The following is a 27,220-nucleotide window of genomic DNA, read 5'->3' on the forward strand; positions in this document are numbered from 1 at the left end:
CCTTAGGCTCAGGTCACGATCACAGGGTCCTGGGATTGAGCCTGGGCTCTCTGCTCAGCAGGGAGTCTGCTTCTCCCTCTCCCTCTGCCTGCCAATCTGCCTACTTGTGCTCTCTCTCTCTCTCTGTCAAATAAATAAATACAATCTTTTTAAAAATGTATTTTAAAAAGATTCTAATGTATGTATACACATTTTGCTTACACATTTATTAGTGGATGGACATTTGAGTTACTTCTACTTTTTTGGCTATCATAAATAATACAACTATAAACATTTGTGTACAGGTTTCTATGTGTGTGTTTATATAGACATATAGATATTTTTCCTCTTGGATATATACCAAGGAGTAGAATGTCTAGATCACATGGCTTAACTTTTCAAGGAACTGCCAAACTATATACAAAGCAACTGTATCATTTTACAATCCTACCAGCAATGTACAAGAGTTCCAGTTACTCCAAATCCTCATCAACACTTGTTATTATCTGTCTTTTTTTATTATAGCCATGCAAGTGGATGTGAAGTTGTATTTCATTGTGGTTTTAATTTGTATTTCTCTAATGACTAATGATGTTGAATACCTTTACATGTGCTTATTGGCCACTTGCCTACCTTCTTTGGAGAAATGTCTATGCAAATTCTCTACTCATTTTTTAATTAGACTATTTGACCTTTTGTATTTGAGTCAAAAAATTTATTTATAATATTCTGGCTTCCAGTCCTTTGTTTCCTCCCAATCTGTGGGTTGTCTTTTCACCTTCTTGATGATGTCTTTTGAAGTGCAAAAGGGGTGTTGTTTCTTTAAGGAAGACCGATTTACCTATGTTTTTCTTTAGTTCCTTGTGCTTTTAGTGTCATTTCTTTAAACTATTGCCAGATCCACAGTGGCAAAGATTATGCCTATGTTTTCTTTGAAGAGTTCTATACTTATAGCTCTTTCATTTAGGTCTAAGCTCCATTTTTAGTTACTTTTTGTATATGATGTGAGGTATAGGTCCCACTTCACTCTTTTGCCTGTTGATATCCAGTTGTCTAAGCACCACTGGCTAAAAAGTCTATTTGTTCCCTACTGAACTGTCTTTGACAAATTTCTGGGCCATTTATTTGTTCCAGTGATTTCCATGTTCTTGAAGGTCTACTGTGCCTTAATTATGTTTGCTTTACAATCTGTTTTACACCTGGAAAAGCTACCCTTCCCTTATTATTCACCTCCATCACCCACCCTCCTCCCCAACACACATACTCGAATATTCTTTTTGATTTTCACCCACTTATTATTGTAGATCAGTAGTTTACAAACTTGCTTTTCCAGACAACAAATTCAAAGCTTATGGTTCACTGCTTGCATTCCTACTTAGTGATCATTTCCTTCCTCCTTGAATTGCTGTTGCTAATGATTTATGTATTTTTCTCCATCCGTTGTTCTCCTCAAACAGGTATTACCTCCATTTAAAAAAGTAAATAAATGTTTATAAATAGATATACAGCTCAATGGAGTTAAATTCTGTGACTTGACCTAGTTCACCCAACTAGACAGTGGCAAAGACATTTGACTATCTCAATTGCTATAAAGTATATTTCTGAGACTGTTTCCACTTAAATCTTACTGCTCTTGATCTAGTAATCTGGGTTTTTAAGAAAAATTGAAACATATGTCAGTTGATCTAACTGTACTGGTTTATTGTTTATATCACCACACAGATTTACAATTTGATACTCTCTGACCTGTCAAAGCAGCTGCAACTTAGATAAAGCCACTAGCTGTTGGCTGTGTCCAACTGTTGTTCCAGTTTTAACTTAGAAGTATTCCCAAGGGATAGACAGTATGGTACCCTACTGGGTAGACACACGTAGTTTAGGATAAGCAGTATTTATATTGCTCTTCTAATACATACTACAGTTAGTAAAGCTCAATAAAATCTTCAGAGCTGGGAGAATATACCAAAGATTGAATGAGAAAATATTGTAGTGGACATATATCTACCTGTCCCCCAAAAATAAAAGATAAGACACTACTTTGGAGAATAATGTTGCATCTTTTTCCATCTCCAGGTCTGTATAAGCCAAAAAAAAAGTTATGTTTGCCAATGATTGGGCAATGCAATCTGCTGCCTTTCAAATATACAGATCATTCTCCTCGTACCAAAAAAAAACTACCCACAAATAGTCTAGGTCAGCACTTTATAATAGGAACAAAGTGTGAGTCACATATAGAAATTTTAAAATTTTTAAATTAAATTTTTGAATTTTCTGGTAGCCACAAAACAGTAATCAGAAACAGTCAAAATTACTTTTAATATATATTACTTAACCCAACATATCTAAAATATCATTTTAACACATAATTTTTATGAAAATTATTGGTGAGATATTTTCCATTCTTTATTCATACTAAATCTTTGAAGGCTAGTGCGCACTTCACACTCAAAGCTCATCTCAATTCAGACTAGCCATGTGTCCAGCGCTCCATAGCGACAAGGGGCTGGTGACTGCCATATTGGACAGCGCAGGTCTAGACAGAAGACCTCAGGAACCTCTCCAAGCCAGAGGGCCACCAGGAGAAGGGAGGCATGGGAAGGAAAGGAGAAAAGATGAAAATTGGCAAAAGGAAGAAAAATGGAAGGAGAGGAGGGGAAATGAATGAGAAAATAAGAAAAAGGTAAATGAAAGGCGAGAAAGGGAGTGAACATTTTCTGATGTGCCAGCAGTTAAGTATAATGGGAAGTGCTCAGAAGCTACTTGGAAATAATCTTCAGCATCGTCCGTGTCCTCAAGTAAGGAAGTCACGTTGGTAGCAAACTATTATTCCTGGTGATGACTCAGTAAGTTAGAAAAGTACTTTAACACTCAGTCATGGGAAGATGTTATTCTGGTTCACATGCTCATGGTACGCAGACAAATCTGCCTCTGGCCTGGAACATAAACCACTGAGAGGGCTGCCTTTGAGAGAAACTGTTTCTCACACTTTTTTTCTTTCCAAGACACCAAGACACAATACCAGACATCCCCTCAGAGGAGATCCAGGCCAATGGAGTTTGCAGTGCAATGGAAATGGAAAGGCGGTTGAAGGAGGAGAAAGAAAAGAGAACTCTATCTGTGATTTTAGGGAGAAGGGGATTCTTGGGCCCACTCTATAGGTAAGGAATAAATGAAAATTGGGCCTATACTGGTACATAGCACTTTCATATAGACTCCCCATTTTAAGCATCGTATAATAGTGAACTTCTTCTCCTATTTGAGTGGGAGAGACAGGCCAGGTTTCTGCCCTAGATTTGGGTCCAAGGAACTTTGTCTGATTTGGGGAGTGCGCAGAGTTGACCTTCAACTGTGAGGCAAGAGCAAATGGTAACTGAAATGTATTCTCTAAGTGAAGATGGTCTGGAAAGCAAGAAAACATCTACAGCATCAAAACCAAGGTGGAGAACAAGACAAGAATCCAAAATAGAAGTTGGCAAAAGCAGAGAGGCAGGCAAGAAGGAGCAGGCTTGCTTCTACAGCGGAGCCTGGAGGCCATTGTTATACTTGTGGAAAGACCTCTGGCTGAGTCTATGAGGGGAAAGAGCTTGTAAAGGACATAATACCATGTCTCCACTCCAGTTTAGTGGATAATATGTGAATTTCTGGCAAAAATATTAAGTATCAGTTTTTTTAAAAATAGATTTTATATATTCACCAAATAACTTAATAATAGTCCCAATACATCTGCCAGACATATACTTTAAATGCCCCACACAGATGAGTTGCAGTGAACTGAGCAAACCAAAATTTTCCATGCTGATTTAATTGAAGCCTAGCATCTGGGTAGGGGCTGTCTGTAGGATTAGCGCATTGTAAATTCATGTTGTTTTTGCTCATTCCCTCAACTGGAGCCATGCTCCTTTCACCCCCATCCAACTCTGGAACATGGAAGTCCTTCCCTTTGAAGGACTAGCCTTCAAAGATTTAGTATGAATAAAGAATGGAAATTCCACCCCAATCCCAATGGAACAAGCTGAAGCACTCCCAGCCAGTGGAGCTACTGCTTTAAAAAACACTCAAGACACTATTCATAATAAATATGGAGACTTTTCTTCGGGGTGTTTTATTCCTTTTTTTTTTTTCAGAGTCATTTATATGTGCCCTTTTTACTTTTGCAAACCTTTCCGGAAGCATCACTCAACTCTTTGTTGATTTAATCAAGTTGGAATTTTTTTCATGTACATCTTCAGATATTTGCCGTCTTTCTTCTTGGGAGGCAATGAAGAGCCCTGTGACCAGCAATGGCCTGTAATCACCTGGCAGTGCTGTTCTTGACAAGAGCAAAGCCTTCAGAAACCAGCCCTCCAATAAGGCGCCAGTTCTCTTTCGTGCCTGAAATCTGCTTTGAGGATGTACAAGGAGTGCTGTCATGATTTAAGCCCACTCTAGGCTCGATGCAGGCTACCTGAACGACCGGCTTTGCTCTCGAGCCATCATGAAACCGACACATAGGTGTCTGTGAACTTAGAAGAGTAAGAAAAAATATTGATGTTCTGTGTGCTTTCGATTTTACTTTTTTAGACTGTTGTTTTTAGTTAACATTACCATTTGGTTCTTTAATTCTCTGATGGGAGTGAAGGACTGCAGGTGAGGAGTGGGGTGGAAAGAAAGAAAGGAGGAGGAGTCCTGTAGCGCCGGGGAAGAGGCTGAAGAGGGAATTTAAGGCAAGGCGGAATGGTTGAGTGATTAACACCATGGAATTAAGTCATGGTTTCAAATCCTGGCTTTCACACTCTCCAGCTGGGTGGCTTGGGCAAGCTACTGCCTTCTTTACGCTTGTTCCCTCGATTGCAAAGTGGGAATACCTACTCAAATCTACCTCATGGGGTTGTTTGAGTGAACTAATTAAAATAAAGCATGTAAAGCAATTAACAAATGTCTGGCACGCAGCATTCCCTAAGTGCTACGGATTATTAGCACAATTAGTAGTAGTAATATAGATGGGATTACACAGAATGAAATAACATCAATGCTACACTTCATTCTACTCATTCCGTTCCTCCCATTTTTTCACACTGATTTTCTCTCTTTGGTGTCCAGGGAGAGATGTGGTCGTGGACATTGGATGGGTAAGAAAAGTGCTTTCAGGGAGCAAATTTACAAGGCCATTCAACAAGCACCATAGGGCTACAATCACACCATTCAGGAATAGAACGTCACAAAAGAAAAGTAACAGTAGGGCACCTGGGTGGCTCAGTCGTTAAGCGTCTGCCTTTGGCTCAGGTCATGATCCCAAGGTCCCGGGATCGAGCCCCGCATCGGGCTCCCTGCTCCGTGGGAAGCCTGCTTCTCCCTCTCCCACTGCCCCTGCTTGTGTTCCCTCTCTCGCTGTCTGTCTCTCTGTTGAAAAATAAATACAATTAAAAAAAAAAAGAAAAGTAATTGTAAGAATGTATGTCTTTGCAATTACCTCTCTAAGATCTTTAACCAGAGCTTTCACTCTCATTTCTACAAAATGGAAATAAAAATAATTTACAGAACTATCTTTCATTTGACAAATCTCCATCCCTGACACGATCATCTCTCCCCTCCCCTATCTCATCACTCCCAATAGCTGGGGGCAGGTCCACGGTGACTGTTCTGGAGGTTAATGAACTTCCATTACCCCTGACCTTGGCTGCCCCCATCTTGTGGTAAACTATCTGAACAAAACTGGAATAGGAAGGGATGATGGCAAGAAGGCTAAAAGAGAATCTTGATCCTTTTCCAGAAACCCTGCAGTTTCTGGCAAAAGCAAATTCTGAGTATATTTTATTCAGATATTAACTGTAGTGTTGATTTTCTTGCCTTTTAGAAAGGCAATGTCCCAGTTAAAGAAAAGCAGCCTACAGCATCCCACTCAGTGAGTCTGAAAGCAATGAACCTGTCTGGGTGTGAATATTCTATTGAAACTGACAGAAGCGGTTAAAAATATCTTCAGTTGGGTTACCTACAGATGTTCCAGCTCCTCTTCCTAAGGTGTTCTTTTTCTGGCAGCATCTGTTATATGTTGGAAAACTTAAATGAATAGAGGTAAGCTAGATGCAGCCAACTGTCAGGGAAGTGACATGCCAACCATCCACACATGCTGCTCAATTAAATGTATCATTCACATAGCTACACACAAATACATGTCGTCCATGGGTCCACAAGAAGATGCTCTTCTTAACTTCTACCACATGTGAGAGTAACACAATGACTATCTTTACAGAATAAAAAATGTCTGTATATTACTTTACTGAACAGCATGTATGAATGTGTGTATATACATGTGTGTATATATGTGCATATATATATATTTCATACATTGTAACATACACTGAAATATACTTAGTATATAACTAGAATGTAAGCTTCATGAGGCAGGAGTTTGTCCATCTTTTTACAGCAGATGCCTGATAAATCTTGCTGAAAGAACATATAATAAATTATTTCATTTGGTCCTCAAGGCAACTGTATGAATTAGGAATGAAAAGTAATATTACTGCCAATGTGTTATAGGTGAAGAATAATTTGGAGTGGCTTGTCCAAGGTCACCCAGGTGGAGAGCAGCAGAGTCAGACTGCAGCCCAGGTTAAGGGTCTTCTCCTCTCATGCTTCACAGGGAACAGATCTAACGTCTATCATGTGAGGAAACAAAAGTTGCTTGTGTTCTTCTTTTACCGAGTAACGTTGCTAGGCTAAATCCATTTCACCATCTGTCCCTCATTTTCTTGGATTGGATTTAGTGGGCACCTGGGGTTGAGAGAATTAGCGGCCAGTTCTTTAGGGGTTTTCATTCTTCTCCACCTCTGAGCCAATCCAGAGCCCCCAGGACCCCCAACCACTTCTCTTTCCATCCTTCCACCTTCTTCTTCCTCCTTCCTTGCTTTTGTTTCTCTGTCTTCCTTTCTGCTCTACTGACTCAAGCAGTTACGGAATAAGAGAAAGTAAACACCCTCTTTTGGTGGGAAAGAACCATATGGAATCCTATCTCTTACTTCAAACCCTTGAGATCTCTTCCTAATAAGCCACAGTGAAGAAAAAAAAAAAGAAAAAAGGAAAAGAAAAGCTCCATTTACAGGAAAGGAGGGAAAGCTTAGTTGACACATTAGTTGCTACACATACACATATGTGCCCACACGCGCACGCATGTTCCACCCCCCACACGCACACACGCTCATTAATCCTTAAAAAACCTTGATCTTGGAGAGAGATGTTTGGATTTAGAGTGAATCCAAAGCTTCCCATTTCTTTCTTCTTTCCACCAAACATGAGGAACACTGGATAATGTGTCCAGTCAGTGTTTTTTTGTTTTTTTTTTAACCGCTGAATGTTTAAAAAAAAAAAAAAAAGTCCATGTATTATATCCACACACCCACTCAGGAGATAAAAAGACGATGGACAAGAATTGAGGATTTTCTTGAAAACATGTCTCATTTTAGGGGAGTAGAATAAATGTCTCTGAAAATCCTGATGTCTGCAGGTATGAATACCCACTTAGTATTTAGCATGTTCAGTTCCTTGCTTCCAGGCCCTCCTGGCCAAATTTATTGCCCATGGCCGAAGAAAGGATTTTTTTTCCCCCCATGAAACTTGTTTTGGCTTGAAGTAAAGTTCAAATAATATTTACCAAGATTATTAAAAAACTCTAAAACTTTTTTCTTCTTCAGCATTCAGGGATGGAATGTCAGAAAGTGTTGACATTAATTTTTAAATTAATATTTTTGGAAGAATTTTCTTTAATAAAAGATCAAATAATGACCACAATGCTGGAAATGGGCTTCTGATGGGTAACAATGCTTGTCAACAGCAAAGTTCAGAACTTTAATGCAAGTTCTCCCATGGGTTTGCACACAATGGAAATACAAATTATCTTCAATAGAATTTTTTTTTGAATTTTCATCCTAGCTCATCTTCAGCTCTGAGGCTGAAATGCTGACCTCAAAAACATCTTTGCTTCTAGCAGGAGAAAGAGCGTTTCTTAACTGAACCATATAGTGTACATTCGTTCTCTATTGGCATATGCTAAGGAATTCTGTCACTGCCCACCAGGCAATTAGAAAAGACTTCTGAATAAGAAACTGTCTTGCCCTCTTCCTTTGTTTCAACACACAGCTATGGCAGAGAGGTATAAAGAAGAAAATGAGCAACAAAAAGCTAAAGATTTTAATCATTTATTTTATAAAATGATGGTGATAACAGATGGTAGGGTTTTTAAAAGTCCTTTAAAAGAAAAAGTTGGCACCTCAAAAATGGAAAAGAAAGAATGAGCTTCATTCAAACAGAGCTGGTTTACAATTGAAGTTCCACTGCTCAGCTGTGTGCCTTCAAGAACTCCTCCTGGCCTCCATTTCCTCGCCTGAAAATTTAATAAGAATACCTTTCTCACAGATTGTATTGGCACTCCCGGTCCCCACTTTTTTTTCCTGGAAGCCTGTACCTGTACCAATCCCCCCCCCCTTTTTTTTTTTTACTTTATTTTTCTCCATGACAGTTATCAGCTGATAAAATCCTCTATGTTTTTACTTAGTTCATTATCTATGCCTGCTCCCTCCCGTTAGAATGTTAAGACCCAGGACAGTGACTTCGATTCCTCACGGCTGTATTCTATCCAGCCTATGGTAGGTACTTGAAAACTATTTACTGAATGTTGAATAAGTGAAAATAAAGTCCCAGCACGGGGCTGGGGCATAAGAGCCCCTTCCTCCGAGCACACCAATGAACCCACTCTTGTCACTGTGAGGGCCATAAAGGGAAATCAGAGGGAGCTTTTCCAAGAGTACTTGTTTTTCTTCCGTGCCCCTCACCCTCCTGCTTTTTGTCACAGCGCACCCGGTGGAGAGCTCTGCTTTCTCTTCCTGCTTCCCGTAGCCGTCACATTGCCAATGTCTATAGAAGCCCTAGAAGATTCTGAATCAGCATGGCACCGTTCTCGGAAGAGAGCGAGCTAAAGTGGCCACCTGCCAGCCCAAGTGGCCCCATCTGACCTGAGTTTCCCTCTCTTTCCTTTTGATTTATTTTGACTTTTTTTTTTTCTGAAAAGCAATATTCTCAGTTTCTTGAGATAAAATAGGGGGTTTTGTCATTCTTAAAGCTTGGTGTCGTGCCCAGGTCTGGAGACCATCTGCCCTGAATGATCTGACACCTTTGCCTGGACCCCACAAACCAGGGACACTGCTTCTCTAAATGACCCCGCACCAGGAATGCCCACAGAGTTGAATCCCCCCGGAGAAACTGGCTCTTGTTTTTACTGGAGTACATCTGGGGTGCCTGAGAACAGAAGCAAAGCAAACCATGAGAGGAGATACAGACAAACTTGATTTCGTGGTGGACGAAGTCAGAGCCTTAACTTCCCTCTGTCATTTCAGGATGAAAAGATCACAAGCTTTGGGAACAGCCAGATCTTGGCTAGAATCCCATCTCTCTACATCTAGGCATCTATAAAATTGCAATTTCTTCATGTAAGATGGAATGGTAACACCTATCTCCTAGGGTTATTATAATAATTCAATGAGTTAACACCTGTAATGCATCTGGTACAGTATTTGGTACCGTGTCCCATAAATGTTCATTTGCTCCTCCTTTACTCACTTTCCTGGCCCAGTTTTCTCTTATTAATTGTGTGACCCCAAGTAATTCGTGTCATTTTCCCAAGCCGCAGGGTCCTCAGTTCTCAAATGGGAGTCAGTCTTACCCCCTAGGTGACAGTAAACATCACTGTGTGGTTATGGTCTAGAGCATCATAGGTGCTCAGCAGATGCCAGATTTGCCGATTATGGCCTGCTCTTTAGTAAACACCGACTTTGCCGCATGACCACACGACTCGTCCTCCAGGCACTTTAAGTATGTGACCTTGTTAACTTAGTCTTCAAAGCAACCCTGACTGTGAGGTAGGTGTCCTTATTTTTATACTAGGGATGAAGAAATTGAGGCCTAAACTGCTGCGTGAACTCAGTCAGGATTACAGATATAAGTGTCTTCACTGTTACTTGAACTCGTGTCTTCTTGACTTTCAAGCCTGCATTCTCCCCTATAACTATGCCACAGTGACTCCCAAATTATCACCATTTTTATTATTGTCCCTTCTCTCTATTCATCTTTTGCTAGATCAGACCTACTTGATTCGACACATCCATCCCTAGGGTCCAACCATGTCACCTAAGTAGTGTATGGCTCACAGGGCCTAGAATACCAAGTCCTAATGCCTTTGGCACTGGAGAGCAGGGTACAGGCTACATTGTGACTGTTCACTTCTTGAATTTTCATCTTCCTTGCGAATGCCTTCTTGCCTTGGAATATGTAATAGAAAAAGAACATGCAGAAGGCTAGCAGCCATCTCCTAGATGCCTGCCTAATGATTAGGAATGCAGATACCAGCAAAACCCTGTGGCAGGTAAGAGTAGCATAAAGCTAGAGCAAACTCCATTCAGAGACCTAAGTGTCAGCTATAGGGAAAGGCAGTTCAATGGCACAATACAAATACCCAGGCTTGTTCAAGAGAGTCAGGTTAACGCTGGTAGGGAGCAGCACTGGCCTGGCAAATGGCAAGCATTCAGTACATACTAGTTGGATAGATGGAGGAAGAAACCATGTTCATTACATCAACTGATGAGCACTGATTCTTAAAAGCACAAATAGAGAGCCTAGGTCCTTTGCGTGATGGTCAGAGCCTGGGTGTGTCCCATCCTGAACCCCCCCCACTCACACATTACCGATCTTTCCTTGAGTCCTCAGAGTTGACAGTCATGACTCCCCTAGCCATACTCCACTATTGAAGGGACCTTGGAGATCGTGCATTATGTTTGGCCTCCTGGTATGTCTGTTCCAAAGTTTCTAAGTCAGAAGTGAGATTCAGAGGAACCAGGGTAATATGAGAGATGCCAGAGGAGGAACCAACACAGGGCCACCTCCATTAGGGGATGGAATGCTTGAAATTAATGACTGTCCTAAAAAATCCCAACAGGTTGTCACAGTATATATAACTCTCATCCTTCCATACTAGAAAAAAGGAGAAGGGAGATGACTTCTCAGAGAGAGAACCTTCCCTTGGATGTAGCTCCATCCTGGCCATGGAGCCATGTTAACCTCTTCACGCTGCTCCCACCTGCAGGCCTGGGCGCACTGTTCTAGATGCTGCATTTTGCCTTGGCAAGAGGTATACCTGAGGCTTCTTGGCAGAGGCAGTTGTCTTGGTTTCAGGACATTCCTGCTGCTGGTTCCTGCTGCCTTGTTCCTGACTCTCTCTCCCCGCCCCATTTAGCCTTCACCTCATGAACCCAGAGTTTCCTGGCTTCTGCCTAACTCCTGGCTCCAAGATCTGTTGTGCTTGCCAGATTTCGGGCACTCCCAAATCCAGCCAGCTGCCTTGTCTGGCCCTGAGCTTTCCTCCCAGGCTTCCCCTGGCTCTTTTGGTCTTGATTCTCCCATCTCTGGCTCATCGCCTGTCAGCCCTTTACAGCTCTGGTTGAACACCCTCTCACCCAGCAGCCAACACCTTGCCTATGCCCTATAGCGCTGTTTTATTAGAAACCTAGAACGGAAGAATCGTGTACTGTGACCTTCCTCACTACACCCAGGTTAGGATAAACCTAGAGGGGATGCCAAGAGTTTTCTTTGTGATAAATAGGGGGCCCAGGAGAATTATTTTGGGAAGTAGATCCCTAGACTTTGAGGTCTTTGTAAGGAAGATCTTCCATTATCCGCCCCTCTCCCCTGAGCACACCTCTTCCCTCTTAAGGGAATGTCCATTTTAGAGCAACCAGGCATAAACGTTTTGGGCTAAATTCATTCACATCACCTTTCAGACCTGATTTTTTCACCACTGCTCTCTACAACACCAATAATTTTAACATTTTAACTATTTCCCCCACTCCTTTGTTACATATTAATTCTTTTATTCATTTAACATACATTCTTTATGTTCTAAAATATGCAGTTAATGGCGTGAAATCACCTGTTTAAAAAAACAAACAAACATTTCTTTGATCAACAACAGACATTGTCTTTGAACCGATGCTTGATTGAGCTGGGGGAGTATGGACGTGGAGATACAGAGGCACTTCCAGGGAGAGACCCAAGCATTCCACCTAAAGGGGTGAAAGCAGACAATGTGTCTGTTTTCACCAGGCAAGGCACCGCTTAGCCATCGCAGTGCTTCCTGAACTTTTGAATGTACTGGCACATGGAAAGTTGGCAATATTTTGAGGGACATTGAGGTAAACAGAGCAGACCACCTACAATAAGACACAGCTGTCCACTTCTGCTGCTGCCCCTGTCCAGGTCTTCTGCTGCCCCAGACCCTGGCCAGCTGCCTCAAGGGCTGAGGGTGTCAACATCTCAGCACATCTCTAACCCATTGGTAGTCCATCAGAGTATTGTGACGCAATGATGGGTAAGCTCTAACTTCCAGTAGTGGCCGTCCATTCACTCATTCCCATATTTCTGAGTTCCTACAAATATTTTGAGTGGTTCTGCTAGTTGCTATTCAAAGAACTTGGTCTATACCAGTAAACAAAAAAGAGAACGATCGCTGCCCCCATGAGCTTTGATGCTAATGCAAGGAAATTAAGCACAATACATAAATAGGGGCCATAGTCGTGAGAAGAGATGAGTGCTATAAAAGAAGCAGGGTGAGGGGATTGGAAGTAGGAGGAAAAGGCAGTTTGCTGAGTTAAATAGGATGTTCAGGATAGGCCTGCCGAGAAAGTGAGCAAAGACCTAAAGAGAGTGAGGATATTAGCCAAGTGGATATCTGGGGCAAGGGCATTCCAGGCAGTGGGAACAGTTAGAGCAAAGGCCCTGAGGTAGGAATGTACTTTGTGGGTCCTGGAAACACCGAGAAGGTTAATCTGGCTGGAGACAAGAAAGTGAGGCGAGAGATATAGGATCCAGGTCAGGGAGGCACAAGAGGTCTCTGCTTTTATTTATGTGTGTATGTGTGTGGCAAATATCTCCCCTGGGCTATAGCTCATCTTCTTAATTACGTTATGCATCTTTGCTTTGCCTTACAGAAATTTTAAGTATAACACAGTCAAACTTACCAACTTTCCAGTTTTGGTGTGCAGTCTTTTGTGTCCTCTATGAAGAAAGTCTTCTGAATGGAACCACTATTATTTTATTTAGAAGCTTCAAAGTTTTGATTTTTCCCCATTTAGGTCTTGAGTACACCTGGAATTGAGATTTTAATATGGTAGTAAGCAAAGGTCTTACATTATTTTTTCCACAAGGATAATCAATAGTTTTAGCATTTCTTCTTGATAGTCCATATCTTCCTCCATTGGTTTTTCATGCAACCCTGTCATTTGTCCCTCCTTTTAGATGAAAGGTACTCTTGGTCTTGCCCAGCATATCACCGAAAGGCAGAATATTGTCTGCCCTTGCCCTGCTGTCCTACCAGTTAGGACACTGAAACAAACTATGAAATGAGGCTTTTATAGTAAAGGGGCAGGAAAAAAAGCAGCAAAACATGAAGGGCTTAAAAACTGGGAATATCTGACCTAACCAAATTCATATAATACAGATGCTTTGTAATGGGGAGTTGCCTGACTCAAACAATGAAGAGGTGGCTAATACCCTGGCCCAAATCTGAAGGTCTACTACTGTCCCACTCAACCCCGTGACCGACCTCCTCTGGATCAAGTCCAATAGATAAAGGGAAGGCTTCTGACATGACAGGAGCAGGTGAACAGTTACTTGACATATGGAAGTCAGCAGGAAGACTGAGGCACCCTGACATATTGGGAAGAAATCTCAGGGTTTCTGAGATTCTGCTCCCCTTGCCAAAGTTTTTCATTTTTAAATAGAATGCCATATACCTTTAGGATTATGACCGAGAGTCATTGGTTTAATTTCTTTAAAAAAAATTTTTTTTGAGTATCGTTGACACAATGTGACATTAGTCTCAGGTATACAACAGAGTGATTCACTATCTCTATATGTTATGCTCACCACAAGTATAGCTAACATCTGTCACCACACAACGCTATTAAGACATCATTAACTATAATCCCTAAACTGTGTCTTTTATTCCCAAACAGTTTAATTTCTTGAAGAGTATGTGAAGTTCAACTCCAGCATCCTGTCCCAAGACCCAGGGCAAGTCCCCAGCTCAGCATTCGGACTCCCCGAAGCTCATGGTTCTCTCATCCCCCAGGAGAGCAAGGGAGTTAGAAAGGACACAGAAGATGTTTCTCCCCAATGTGAAACCAAGTGGTAGGGTCATGAAATCTGGTCAGGTTTCTGTCACTCGATTCAGAAAAGCCAAAACAGCTCTGAGCAGGGGAGTGATTACAAGAATGTGACGTTCATGTCTGCCTTGGGCCGCTGTTTGCCGGTCTGCAGTGTCTGGGAAGGAAGCACGATGCTTACAGCATTTATATTTTCCATGCTGTGGTGAATTTGGAACCTTCACCCAGCTCAAGACAGAATAAATTTACTCCAGCGCAAATCTCTTGATCCTTTCTCCTTCAAATGTGGGAAAACAGCACTGAGCATGTGGAAAGTGTAGAGCACATCATAAATCCAGAGACACAGGCACTCGGAGCGCTGCACGGAGCACATAAAGGAAGCTCTGTGCTTTAATATTATTTTCTGTTTAAAATCGACATGTGTGGTTTCGGACAAAGGCCTTTTAGTGTGCAGGAGAGAAGGTTCAGTGTTTCTCTTTTTGAAAAGCAGAGGAGTGTCTGGGAGAGACAGTGAAGAGATGTGCTCTGGGGTATAATCTGAAGTAAACTAAAAATAAAACGCCTGTACTTTCGAATAACTGCCCTTAGGAAATAAAACCGTGAAGCTGGCTTCCCAGGACGTGAGGATGTGTCTTCGCACGCCAGTGATATCTGTCTCGGTGGGAACAGGTGTTTATTGATGAAATCCCCAAGTTGGGTCCATGTGGGAGGGATGATTAACTGTCATTCAAAATGTCTCTGTTTCCATTGCTCCCTCTCTCAAACACAGAACAATCAGAGCCCCGCATTTTCTTTAAATATTTTGTTACAGAGTGTATTTTGTTATACAAATTTCAGAAGTAGATGGCATGGTGGATGAGAGTGCAGCCTGACCCACACTGCCTGGGTTTGAATTCTTACTTTGTTACATATGGCACCAGCTGTGTGGTCTTGGCTAGGTTACTTAACTTCGCTGGGTCTCAGTTTCCTCCTCTGTAAAATGAGATTGATAGTAATGCCTACCTCTTTGGGTTGTTGTGGGAAGTGAATCAATATATGGAAAGCACTTAGCATAGACTGACGCATCGGGTTATATCATGTTTGCTGTTCTTAATCAGTGAATTTTCTTGACTGCCTGACCTTGAATGTGAACCCTAATGTCTTAGCTTGCTGTGTTTAAAAAGGGGGGAGGGGCACTACTCTCACTAGACAGAAACTTGTTTTTTAAAAATGAGGAGCGCCTGGGTGGCTCAGTTGGTTAAGCAGCCGCCTTCGGCTCAGGTCATGATCCCAGAGTCCCGGAATCAAACCCTGCATGGGGCTCCCTGCTTTGCGGGAAGCCTGCTTCTCCCTCCGCCTGCCATTCCCCCCGCTTGTGCTCCCTCTCTCTCTGTCTCTCTCTGTCTCTGTCTCTCTCTCTCTCTCTCTCTTGCTCTCTCTCCCTGTCAAATAAATAAATAAAATCTTAAAAAAAAAAATGAATGAATGTCCCGGGATGCTTGGGTGGCTCAGTCAGTTGAACCTCCGACACTTGGTTTTTGACTCAGGTCATGATCTCATGGGTTGTGAGATCAGCACCCCCGCATCAGACTCTGCGCTCAGTGGGGAATCTGCTTAAAGATTCTCTCCCTCTCCCCCTACCCACATAGGTGTGCACATGCTCTTTCTCTAAAATAAATAAATAAATCTTTTTAAAAAAATGAATGAATGTCCTCATTTGAATCTACTTATTTCTCAACTCTGGTGGCCACTGTGGATTTTGCCCACTTAGCATGCAACACCTCCTCTTTTGATTATAGCATCATGATTTTACTTCAGAGAACTCCCCTTTGCTTCTGGATACCTACTGCTTGGGCTTCCGTCAAGGGACCTAAACACCCCCTCCTGCCAGTACCTCACCTCTCACCAGTGAAAGAATGAGCCTATGACCCAAGCTTGGCTCATCATATTCTCTTGCCTTGGCATTTGTATCTTGAGCAGAGTAAATCAGAGACTGGGGAAAATGGTGGCAGTATCTTATCAGGCCACAGTGCCTCAAGGAGTCTGTACCTTAGTTCCTGCTGCCCAGACCCCCAGAACTCCTTTGTTTAGCTTTTCCTTTGAGCTACTCCACATCCTTTCAATGAATTCCTTTCCCCTATGTTAGCCAGAAAGATCTCTTTTTTTCTTGCAACCAAAGATCCTAAGTGATGCATCTCTTGTTCCCTTCAGATCGCTGTGGCCTACAAGGGCCTCTACTCATATAATTCTACTGCAAGCTCATTAGTTCATTGTTCTTGATTTGGGAGTTCTATGTAGCTAGAAAAAAAGTTACAAGGAAATAAATACTCTTATTCCTTTTACTCAGACACAAATTTTTAAAAGCTGACAAGCATTAGGATGCCACGAAAGTCCAAGAAAGCCATGTTTGTTTGAGAGGTGATGGGCTACCCTGCACTCTAGCAGCCGTGGAGTTGCCAGCAGAGAAGTACTAGGCGTATGTGGCGGGCAAAAGTGAGAAGAAAGTACTCCTGCAGGTCCTTGGTACAAAGAGTTGGGGAAGCTGGTGATACCAAAGCAATCGGAAGGGAACCAGGAAAGAAGGAAAAGTAAGAAGGATGGATAATGAAGAGGAGGGTGCAGAGTGAAAATGGGAGCAATGGGACAATTATTAAAATGCAGATGCCACAGAGGGAGAGCTCAGTCTCGTTATTTCTATCTCAGTGTTTCCCTGAGGGCCACAGCCCCTCTGTTCTCAGGAAGCTGTGATGGGGGAGGGTAGGAAAGCACTTTGGACAGTGAGGAGGGGGATGGAATAAAGGGGAGGGAAATGGCGCCCAAGAGGAATCCTTTAACTTCACACTTGGGCCTTGGGCTGCCTCACAGGTGAGTGAAGCATGGTAGGGAAAGAATGATGTGACAGAAGAAGGTGGGCAAAGGCAGAAATGGGGAAATGGGGAAAATGGCAGAGAGGAGAGCAGAGAACTGAAGTAGGAAAAGAAGTATCCGAGTGGCATGAGCACCACCAAGAACCAGACAATGCTGCCAACACGGCCCTTTCTTCCCAGTTCTGGGTGAGGAGCTTCTTTCAGTAGTAGGGTGTCTCTCATATCCCTGCTGTGAGGAGAACAAACCTCCCCATTAAGGAATGACCAAGGTATTCATAATAATGGCAGTGAAATATTAGAAATGCTTGGTTCAGTGGAGATTTCTAGAGCATTAGCATTAATATTCTGCTTTTACTCTACTTAGCACTGTCTAAAACCTTAATGTTTCAGAAAGCCCATGAGACCTTTGGATTTTCTCCTGGCCTACCAATAGGTTCTCTCAACTTATCTTGGCATAATATCTGAGACAAGGACCCAAAGTGAAGGTTAGAAGAAAAGTGGCCATGCAAAGAGCAAGAAATACAGCAAGATTAATTAGAGGATGCAGGGCCCACATCCCATTTGGGGAGGAATCTGGTCCAAACAGAGAGGGCCAAATTAGGCCCCAGGGAGGCCAAAGCTGCCAGGGAACAGATGTTCTTTTATCCTTTTAGTGTGAGGACAAGTCCCCCACACAGAATGGCATGAAGCATGGGCAATGTGGCATATTTTCCAATTATTAATGATGCACATGGTATCCACAAATCTACCTTATTGTGCCACTGAAACAGTTACGTGGATTATAAAAATTTAAGCTTTTTTTCCCTAAATGCTTTTCAGTCTCTCTCTCTCTCTCTCTCTCTCTCTCTCTCACACACACACACACACACACACACACAATCTTCCTGCTGGATCACAATAATAGAACAGAGCTCGGGGTAACATTATCTGCAGCTATTATGATCCCTTTCTCCTAGCAGTGAGAGCAGAAACTAAAACAGAAATTAGAAACAGCACAGTCAGGAAATATGCTATATGTAAGAATTTTCATTTAAAAAAAACATTTAGACATTAATGCTCTGCTGTTTTTAACCTGGCTTTATTTATCACAGGTTTTTAAACTAGATGTACAAATATTTCATTACCAAGAACAAAAATTATCTTTTGTTCATGGGACACATAAAAGCCACTTTTCCCTTTGAAGGGAAAAAATAATTACCCTGTGTTGAAAGGAAGAAAAAAAAAAAAACAGCTACATTCTACAACATGAAAGACAATCAGAGGGCTACCGTTCCCCTGATTGCCTCCCGTCAGATTTCACTTGAGACTTCTCAGAAGGATGCATGTCTGTTCCATTTTTAAGATGCCCACAGTAATCTTTTCTGGTAATCTGATACTTAATAACCTTTTATTTCCTAGGGCTTTTGTCCCTCATTCAAGCCTAAATTCATCCCTCTCCTGTTATTTTTTCTTACTATCTTCTTTGTAAAATTAAAATATAATATGGATCCCTAACTATTAGCATTTTACTTAGAAAGTAATAATTATATTAAGATAAGCATTAATCCTGTTCATAAAAATGTCATGTTATGCCATATTAACTGACATATTTGTTTTATAACTAATTTTTTATTGCATCACCATTTTCTACATTTTTTATTAATGAAAAAAAGTCAAAATACACAAAAGTTGAGAAAATGTATAACGAAGCTCAAATACCCACACCCAACTTCAACAATTATCAACTCATGTTTCATTTATGTTCCCACATCCTCTCTCCCTGCACTGATATTATTTTGGAGTAAATCCCATCCATAATATCATTTCATTAGTAAATATTTCAGTCTCTATTTCTAAAAGATAAGAACTCATTTTTAAAACATAGCCATAATCATTTTCTAAAGGAAAATTAAAAGTAATTTCTAAGAGAAATTAAGATATCAATCCCATTTATAATTGCACCAAAATGAAGAAAATACCTAGGAATAAACTTGACCAAGAAGGTGAGACACCTATATTCTGAAGCTATAAAACACTGATAAAAAAATTGCAGATGACACAAACAGAAGAAAGATATCCCATGCTTATGAACTGGGAGAATCAATATTATTAAAATGTCCATACTATCCAAGGCAATCTACAGATTTAATGTCATCCCTATCAAAAGACAAACTACACTTTTCACAGAATTAGAACAAATAATCCTAAAATTTGAACCACAGAATACCTCAAGTAACCAAAGCAGTCTTGAGAAAGAAGAACAAATCTAGAGGTATCACAATTTCAGATTTTAAGATATACTACAAAGCTGTAGTGATCAGAACAGTATGGTAGTGGCACAAAAATAGACACACAGATCTATGAAAGAGAATAGAGAGCCCAGAAATAAACCCACACTTATATGATCAATTAATCTATGACAGAGGAGGCACAGATAGAGAATGGGGAAAAGGCAGTCTCTTCAATAAACAGTGCTGGAAAAACTGAACAGCGACATGCAAAATGAATGAATGAATGAGTGAAATGAAGAAATGAATGAAACTGGACCACATTTTTTTACGCTACACACAAAAATAAACTCAAAATGTAACACCTGGAACCATAAAACTCCTAGAAGAAAACATAGGCAGTAGTCTCTTGGGTATCAGCCTTAGCAACATGTTTTTAGATATGCCTCCCAAGGCATAGGAAACAAAAGCAGAAAATAAACTATTAGGATTACACCAAAATTAAAAGCTTTTGCACTGTGAAGAAAATCATGAACAAAATGAAAAAGCAACCTACTGAATGGAAGAAGATATTCACAAACGATATATCCAAAAAGGGATTAATACCTGCAATATATAAAGAACTTATACAACTCAACACCAAAAAAAAAAAACCCAATTAAAAAATGAGCAGAGAAACTGAATAGACATTTTTCCAAAGGAGACATACAGATGGCCAACAGACAAATGAAAAGATGCTCTACATCACTAAGTCATTGGGGAAATGCAAATCAAAACCACAGTGAGATATCACCTTACATCTGTCAGAATGGCTAAAATCAAGAACACAAGAAATAACAAGTGTGGTTAGGATGTGGAGAAAAAGGAACCCTGTGCACTGTTGGTGGGAATGCATACTGGTGCAGCCACTGTGGAAAACAGTATGGAGTTTCCTCAAAGAATTAAAAATGGAATTGTCATACAATCCAGTCATTCCACTACTGGTTATTTACCTAAAGAAAACAAACAACAAACAAAAAATTAATTTGAAAAGATACACACAACCCTGTATTTACTGCAACATTATTTACAATAGCCAACATATGGAAGCAACCCAAGTATCCATCAGTAGATGAATGGATAAAGAAGATGTGGTACATACACACAATGGAATATTACTCAGCCATAAAAAAGAATGAGCTTGCCATTTGCAACAACATGGATGGATCTAGAGGGTATAATGTTAAGTGAAATAAGTCAGAGAAAGACAAATACCCCAACTTGGCACTACTGTGAGAAGCCATCCCAACTCAGTGCTTCCTGTGGGCTTGGCAGAGACCTTGCTGTAACTCCAATCCAGCCCAGGGTTTTCCCTTCCCCTACAGGTGTTGATCCCAGGAGGAATCTCCAATAAATTTCCTGCATACTAATCATTGTCACAGGGTGTACTTTCCAGAAAATGAAACCTGCGCTCAGATTTCTATCTCATAATGTCATAAATGACTTTTATGTTCATTTGGTTTTAACAGATTGTTCTTTTGGATTAAGATCCAAATAAGGTCCACAGTGCAATTGATTAGTATGTCTTTTAGGTCTCTTTCAGTGTATAGGTTTCTCCCTCTTTCTTTTATCTCCCCTTGCAATTTATTTGTGGGAGAAATAGAGTCATTAATCCTATAGTTTCCCAAAGTCTGGAACTTGCTGATTGCATCCCCATGGTGTAGCTTAACAAATTATTACTTGTATTTCCTATAAATTCTAGTTGGATCTAAAGGCCTGATCAGATTCAACTTCAATTCTTTTGGCAAGAATATTTTATAAGTGGTGTTAAGTTATTCCTTTAAGAATTATATAATTTCTGAGTGTCTCTCTTTTTGTGATGTTAGCCACCTGTGATGTGGAATGGAATGCCTAGATCCACTAACTCATTGGGAGTTACATAGTAGGGATACTCTAATTCTATCATTTCTTCTTCATTTATTAATTACAATGTTTCTATTTGGTTACATAGTAGTACAATTTACATAGGAAAGTCCAGATAAGTGTTGGATTTTTTTTTAACAGTTTTTAAAATAATGGGGCGGTTTTCTAACATCCTCCAATGGTGAGCAATTTTTTTCTACAATGATTATGAACTAAAAGTTCAGCATACTTGCAGTCATTATTCTTATTAATACATAAATTACATCTATCTAATAGCAATCTCTTCAATGTAGCCCCTGAGTTGACAGCTTCTCTTTGCTTTTCCAAGCAACAGTTCTCCAATTGTCTGGCACCAAGTGAAGGTCCTATAGTTCTATTCAACCCTGGCACTCCCCACAGCTAGTGCGGACCCCACAGGTTAAGAACTCAGTCCCAGAAGACTGCCCCCACTTCAAATGCCAGCTGCAAATGGGGTCCCCAGACTATCCAAACTTCTGCCCAGCTGACTACATATTCAGGCGTTCCCATGACCTTCCCCTCCACACTGTCAGCTTCAAAATTTTGCTGGAATGACTCACAGAAGGAGGAAAGCACTGTTGTGTATAATGATAATTTATTATCAGCCAGATACAAATGAACGGCCAGATAAAGAGATGAATAGGGCCCAGGGGGAGGGGCACAGAGTTTCCAAGCCCTCCATGGGCATGCCATCCTCCCAACCCAGTGGCTCCCTTACCCTAATTCTTTCCGTTTTTATCTATGTTTCATTATGTGGGCAACACTGATTAAATCGTTAGCCCTTGAAGAAAGAACAGGATCTCCAGCCACCTTCCTCTCCTTGGAGGTCAGAAGGAGGTGGGGTTGAAAGTGCCAACCCTCTAATCTTGTGCTTGGTTCTCTGGCAATCAGCCACCATCCTGGTTCTATCAAGGAACCAAAGAGTCAGCTCATTAGCATAAACTCTGGGGTGGTTGAAAGGAACTTACCCTGAATAACAATAGACACTCCTATCAGGAAATTGCAAAGGTTTTAGGAGATTTGTGCCAGGAACCAGATACAATGACCAAATCTATGTATATATTTTTTGTCCCATAACTTACTTCCTTTCTTTCTGATATAACAATATATTCTAGGCTTGTCTTATACATTGCCTACCCCAGACTTGCATTCAGACATTTCTACAAGGGGCCAATGTTCCTTTTAGTGGGAAATGATATATAAAAACAACAATCTGGGCACTAAAGGTGTTCCTTGCTAATAGGTTAGCTACTGTTTCTAGGCCTTGTAAGTGGACAAAGCTGGAAAAAAATCTTTGAAGATAAAATTCCTCATGAATTCAACTAATACTTCTAATTTAAATTCATAAGTATTTTTACTTAATCTCTTATATCTCCGAAGCTGAGAAACCTAAAATTTGATTTAGAATGTCACATAATTATTCATTTGCTTTGTCCCAAAATACACACACAGCCATCTCAGGTGAACAATAGGACTCTTGCAAGCTATTTATAAAAAATGTTCTTCTCTCCTCTGCTTAGGATATATCCCACTAGGGATGTATTGTCCAAATACCAGGTTTAAATCACTTACTATAGTTCCTTTCTGCCAACAACTGATTACACAGTAAGGTTAATTTTGTTTTGTTTCCTCTTCACTGTCTAGGGATTGTTTCTTTTTTATTTTTTACTATTTTTCTTTTTAGATTTATAACATACACGTTTATTTAGAAGAAGAAAACAAATAGTAGTTTGACATATGAAGTACAGCTAGATAAACCAAACACTACCCAGCAAAGAAAATGCAAATGGAAAAAACCCAAAAAATTCGGACAATAGCAGCATAGTCTCTCCTTTTCATAGATTCCATTTTGATCTGTGTTACCACAATTTATTTCCAGCTGTAAATGGCATGCTAAAAGGCTAGGATTCTATATGATTTTTAAACTTAATCTTGTTTTACAATTATATAAAATATTTTCACAGTTTCAAAGTCAAATAAATAAAACAAGGATATTCAAAGAAGCCTGGTTTCTCTCTCTTTTCCACTATATTCTCTCCCATTCCTTAAAGAGAAAACATTTTAAATTACTTTATCCTCTCACTGTTTAAAATCATACATATGTGTGTGTATACCCCTTTCTATAAAAAAATTTTACTCATCTTAATTATAAGGGTTTCTAAGTTATAGAATTTTGTGTTTTGGGACTGCTGTCACACCCCACCTTGGAAGGAAGAAGAGAGAAAGGGAGAACGGAAGGATACTGATATTTATAGAACACTTGTCACATAGCAGACACATTCCCAGTATATTTAATCCTCATTATAACTCTCGGAAGCATTATAATCCTTATTTTATAAATGAGGAAACTTAGGTACAGAGAGCGTTGTCCAACGTAACTTGCCCAGCTAATTACAGACAGAACGGATATTGGACCCCAGATCTTTCTCACTCCAAAGGCATGGTCTGTCAATACACTTTCTCTGATATTTCTGACCTAGATTTCTCCCCTTAAGGCTAAAGAATATGCTTTAATATTCATTCTTTCTCCTCCACCATTCCGAGTGTGCTATGAGATAATGCATTTAATTTCTATTTCCATGTGCATGGTGTATAGTTTCACATATTTCAAATATTTCTTTTATAAATAAAAAACAAAGATGTAATACCAAAAAGATTTGAAAAGCCCTGCTGACAAGTATCAGGAGTACCATACACTTGAGCAGAAGCTTTCAGACTCAAGATGGAAAAGAAATTATGTTATAAGAAAAATTCTATTTTTAATTTCAACATGTCAAATCGGTATTCTACAAGATTTTGTATTTTTAGGTTATTGATAACAACATAATAGTAATATCATCAGTGTCATTTTAATGTAAAAGAAAAAAGAAACCAGGATTCCTTCCTGGAGGAATTCTTGGCAGGAACAGAAGAGTGTGTGCAGCAGATATGGGCAGCCTGTTTACGAATTAGATTTGGCCTACGTGGAGGAATCCTGCCAAAATTTTTTCCAAATCTATCAATTCTATGTGTTTGCCTTTGGAGGAGCTTGTTAACAGGCCTTCTTAGATATGTAAAGTTTGGCCCAGCACTGAGGAAGAAGGCCAGAGTTAAACCTCTCCTTTTTGCATGGTAACAGGGACTTAAAGTTTTCAGATGGCACCTCTTGAGAGAATGGATGAGAAACCTGGGGACCTCGCAGCAGATAAGGAGGTTGTAGAAATTATCTTGGTCGAGCAAGGGTGTCTGACTGAATGGAGGCAGTGGGACCTAAGGAAAAGCCATCCCCCAGATGCCCTGCTGTGATCCCCCTCTGGATTCCCCAATTTTCCACAGCTTTGCTGTACCGGGCTTTGGGAAAAGACAGGGAAGGGGCTGGAAGCAAAGCCGTATGCACAGAAAGAAGCAGTCAGAGCCAAAGTCATGAGGAGGGTTAAACGTTCACATGGTGTGGGGACTGAGAACCACTCATTCCCTCAAAGCTGGAAACACATACCCCATTCCCCAACTCCCATCTTGGGCATCCTCAGGATCCTTAAGAAAGGCACTGATCTTCCCATGTGACATTTTATAGGGATATTATAAGAAGGTAGCTCCAGCAAAGTCAGAGGCTAAAAACATTAAGATTATAAGAAAAGTAGAAAAGTAGAAAGTCAAAAAGACTGTGTCATGTTTTTTTAAAAATTGAGGATTAAAGGTATAATTATCTTTAAGATTATAATACCTATGATGAAGAATATTTGTTACTTAAAGAAAAAGAGAGGCCAATATTCATTTTCATAACTGGGAGCTACAATTGATTTACTCCAAAATATTATTGTGAAAAGCTGCAAACTGATCAATCAAGAGAGACAGAGTCTAAGCAGCATACAAAGTTCTGGGATGAAGTGGTAGAAAGACGCAGAGACATGTAATAAGCAATTCAAGGCAGTAAATTACTTTATGCTAGGTTCAGTAATGATACCTTTAAGTACTGAATACCTAAAGTGAGATTGATCCATCCCTTTAAAAGCAGAATGGGCTGCAAAAAGCTCAAAAGATGATGATGTTTACTAAGTACCCACATACACGATCCACTATACTAGATGTTTCCTTGATCCTGCAAGGAATAAAATAGATACTTCTTCACCAACCAATGGAGCTGTTAACACGTGTATCTGTAATTCTCAGAAATGGCCTATAAAGGGGAGCCTGGGTGGCTCAGTTGGTTAAGTGTCTGACTCTTGATTTTGGTTCAGGTCATGATCTCAGGTTTGTGAGATGAAGCCCTGCATCAGGCTCTGTGCTGGGCATGGAGTCTGCTTAGGATTCTCTCTTCCTCTCCCACTGCCCCTCCCCCCTAAAAAAATGTCCTATCAAGACATATTCTAAAAATATTCTCTTGTGCCTTTAAGAAAAAGTGGGGCTATTTGGTTCCTAGACAGATCCTTTCATAATTTTAAGGTTTCCAACAGTGAAAACAAATCTGTTGTTGGTCATCATGTACTTGCTATAACATCTTCTGTTTTGTTTCATGACAGTTAAATTCATGTCATGCCATGTATTTCTTATTATTAGGCCATTCCAAATCACTGGAGCCCCTCTTCAAAGAAACTAATTTTCTATTTTTATAAGTTATTCTTTTAAATGTTTTTCTTTTTTTAAAAAGATTTTATTTATTTGAGAGAGAGAGAGAGAGAATGAGCAGGAGCGAGGGGCAGAGGGAGAGAGAAAAAAGAGAAGCAGACTCCCTACTGAGCTGAAGGCAGATACTTAACTGACTGAGCCACCCAGACGCCTCTAAATTTTTTTCTGAATATAACTTAAGGATCCCTTTTCTTTGTCTATCTAAGTCAAATCCCATCTTTGTTGCCTAGAATTGCTCAACCAGATTAATAGTATGAGTTAAATTTAAGGGCTAAAATAAATGGCATACTCTCTTGGCACAAGAAGGCTTATTTGGCATTAAGAAGTGATAGTCTAAAAATGAATTTTTCCTCGTGCAAAAAATAGCCTAAAAGTTTGAAAGGACATTATAAATCATCTGATATTCTTCCTATCTAATGAAAGAATCTGGCATATAATATGGTTGGCAACTAATAAATGCTCATTCATTTATGCAACCATTCATTTATTAAACAAAATTTATTGATCATCTACCATGTGCTAAGCATCATGCTAGTTGCTGGGGTAAGATAATAAGGAGCAAAAATAGACTTGGTCCTTCCCTTTCTAGGGATCGCAGTCTAGTGGGAGATAGGGGCAAAAACTGCCTATGGTAAGAGCTATAAAGGAAAGGTACTTGACAATGTGAAAACCTAGAATGGGGAGATTTGACCCAATAAGAAGGTTGAAGAGGGTTTCTCTGAAAAAAAAAAATAATAATAATGTTAGAGATGAAATTTGAAAGGGCAGTAGCTTTTTATGGTGAAGAGGGAAAGGAAAGATGTTCTAAGTAGAGGAAATCAAATGTGCCAATGTCCTGTGGCAAGTTTGTTTATTTGTTTGTTTGTCTTTTTAAAAGAAAAAATCAGGAGCACCTGGGTAGCTCAGTGGTTAAGCATCTGCCTTCGGCTCAGGTCATGATCTGACCTGATTGAGGTCCACATCTGGCTCCCTGCTCAGCAGGGAGCCTGCTTCTCCCTCTCCCTCACCAGCTCCCCCTGCTTGTGCTCTCTCTCTCTCATAAATAAAAAAATATTTAAAATAAAAAGAAAGAAAGAAAAAAATCAGTGTGGTTGGCATGGAGAAAGCAAGGGGATGAGTCATGACTGAGAGGCTATGCAGGACCCCCATGCGGGGTGAAGGCAGTGAGGAGCCACTGAGGGAACCTAAGGAAGGATACAGTGAGGCCAAACTAGCATTTGAAAAAAAAAAAAAAAAGGAGGCCTCTAAAGGCCAAATGCAGCAGAGTAAAAACTGTAAATTGTTCAGTGGCTTGAAAATTTGGAGAGCCTTGCCCCGTTGGCAAGAGCAACTTCATTCTAGTTTCATGGAAGAGGAATGAATAGGATCTGAGAGTTGGAGAGAAGAGGGTAATAATACATTAATATTTAATAATTTGGGGCCTGGGTAAGAATAGGAGAGATGGGGTTCTTCTAGGAAGGCTAGGGATAGAGGGAAG

At 40.3% G+C, this 27,220-nt stretch overlaps 1 long non-coding RNA gene across 1 annotated transcript in view; it reads right to left on the reverse strand.

Moving 5' to 3' along the window:
- Positions 1 to 8,179: 8,179 nt before the first annotated feature.
- LOC141370151 (uncharacterized) overlaps positions 8,180 to 27,220 on the reverse strand; it is a 96,007-nt gene continuing 76,966 nt past the window's right edge. Inside the window, exons 2-3 of the long non-coding RNA XR_012373957.1 lie at positions 13,020 to 13,146; positions 8,180 to 9,249 (exon numbers count right to left, since the gene is read on the reverse strand). This is a non-coding gene — a long non-coding RNA (uncharacterized lncRNA). The remainder of the gene's footprint in view (positions 9,250 to 13,019; positions 13,147 to 27,220) is intronic.

This window comes from Callorhinus ursinus, unplaced genomic scaffold (genome assembly GCF_003265705.2).
Source record: "Callorhinus ursinus isolate GAN/ISIS: 27379988/994484 unplaced genomic scaffold, GSC_fseal_2.0 scaffold27, whole genome shotgun sequence".
NCBI lineage: Eukaryota > Metazoa > Chordata > Mammalia > Carnivora > Otariidae > Callorhinus > Callorhinus ursinus.